Raw genomic sequence first — 2521 nt, forward strand, 5'->3', positions numbered from 1 at the left:
TTGACAAAGCTCCATCCATGGGTAAAGTGGTTACTTACCTTCACTTTACCTTAATTGGCCACCTGATACTAAGAGCTGACATCAGAAAAAAAACCCTGATGCTGGGAAATATTGAAGACAAAAGGAGACAAAAGAATTTTTAGATAGTCACCAACTCAATGGACAGAAATTTGAACAAACTCCAGGAGATAGTAGAGGACAGAGGAGCCTGGTGTGCTACAGTCCATGGGACTGCAAAGAGTTGGACATGACTTAGCAGCTGAATAACAGCTACAGCCTTCACCATGATTATGCCTGGCAATCTTACACTTCCAATAAATTTGCTTTTCACTTTCTCATACTTCTCTCTTTCAGCTTCTGACCTTTCCTCTCCACCTTAGTCTGAGTGGAGACCTCTAACACTTCATAAAGAAAAAGGAAAGCCTCTTTCTAGTGACTGTATGTGACACATTTAAAATCTGAGCCATAATCTCTCAAGAACTATTACCAATTTATCATTATTATTAACTCTGTGTCAGAACATTAAAAGAGCAGCTATGTTTCTGCTGTGGAGGAAAAACAATATCTCAAAAAGACCACTGGAGAACAGGAGTGAGATAGATCCTAGTTCCTTACCCTGAACTCTGTTTGGATGTGATGTTAAGAAGTAGCCAGCGGAGAAGGTGACCAGTTAATACAAAACAGAGGATATGTTAGTAAGGAGGCTGAAGATACAGGACTTGGTGTAATAGGGAATCAAGATTCCAAGGTATACAGTGGAAAGACCTGAAAGTCAGGGAGAAGTGAAGACAGCTGTAGGGGACAAAAGGGAAGAGCATAATATGGAGACAGAGTAGGACAAATCCCTATATGGGCTGTTTATCTTAGAAAGTGAATAGGTATCTTAGCCACTGTGTTTCCATGGTGATGACCCAAACCTTCCCAGAGTGAAGGATGCGTGAGCCCAGAGGACTGGTACTTTTTCCTCAAAGATATGTGCTCAGCATTCCCTCTGTCTTCCTTTGCTGTTCTTTATGTCTTTTCCTTCTTTGCCAAATGAATTCATCCTCACGCTTCAAAGACTAGCAAAATAATACCCAGAAGTGAAAATGCTTCTAATTCTCTAGGCAGAGCTAGCAACTACATTGCAGTACTTATTACACAATAATGTAGTGAATTACTTACTGCCTTTCCCTCCAGTTTTTTTCAGAAATATATACTGCCTCTTATCTCTACATATTCTCACTCTGAGCACAGTTCTTAATCCATAGTAGGTATCTAAAACATATTTTCTGGATGATGCTTCCAACTTACAATGAAGACCAGTGTATTGGCCTTCTCCACTAGTGTGGGCTCTTTAATGTAGGGGATTTTTATCGTATCCATTCATTGATCACAGCTTGGAAAATTATCTGTCACAGAGTAGCTGCCTATTCAAATTTTAGAGGATAATAAATTTGGCTGTATTCTTCTCATCCATGCCACGATTTCAGTGGCCAAAATGGCTTGATGAGTGACAAATAGAACTGATATTGGTACAAATGTTTTTCTCCCAAAGGATCACAGATTGTCCTCCAAATATATAGAGCCCACAAAATGAGAAAGCAAACTGCATTTGTATTCAGAGATGCTGCAGCCTTCCCGATCTGATTCAGGCCGGACTCACACGACTGAGCTACAATGAGGTTTTGGAATTCTGACACTCTGTTCACACAAACTGCAGTGTGTTCCCAGGATGATACCATAGAAATTACAGAATTCCCATGCTTTCTGGCTCCTGTCACCTTTCCTGTTTTTCATCTTGTGGAGATTCATAAGTACCAGGGAGATTTCTCCTGAATGTAATTTTCTTTTCATTAAAATTAGAATTGTCTTGGTAATGAAAGGCTATCCTAACATTTCCACATATAAACCATAAATTTCCAAGAAGTCATTTTGCATTCCTTTACCTAAGAGTAACTTTAGGCTTAAAATCCTTTGAATCCAGTGCAGCAGAAACTCGTGGGTCCTTGACTCCGAGCCAAGTGTGTGTAAATTACAATGAGGCTCATCATGGAACTATATCCTGTGGGAAGCAGCACAAGTGTGGGTGTGGATGTGCATTTACCCCAGGCAAACCTGAGCTTCAGAGAAACACACTCCGACCAAGAGAACTCTATCAGGTACTGTCCTCTCTGGATACAAGGATCATGTCCTGACTTTTCTGGTAAGCTGACTCAATTTCAGTTCAGCTCAGTTCCTCAGTCATGTCTGACTCTTTGCGACCCCATGGACTGCAGCATGCCAGGCCTCCCTGTCCATCACCAACTCCCAGAGTTTACTCAAATTCATGTCCATTGAGTCAGTGAGCCATCCAACCACCTCATCCTCAGTCGTTCCCTTCTCCTCCCACCTTCAATCATTCCTAGCATCAGGGTCTTTTCAATGAATCAGCTCTTCGCATTAGGTGGCCAAAGTATTGGTATTTCAGCTTCAATATCAGTCCTTCCAATGAACATGCAAGACTGATCTCCTTTAGGATGGACTGGTTGGATCTCCTTGC

Source organism: Ovis aries, chromosome 3, assembly GCF_016772045.2.
Source record: "Ovis aries strain OAR_USU_Benz2616 breed Rambouillet chromosome 3, ARS-UI_Ramb_v3.0, whole genome shotgun sequence".
NCBI classification, from domain to species: Eukaryota; Metazoa; Chordata; class Mammalia; order Artiodactyla; family Bovidae; genus Ovis; species Ovis aries.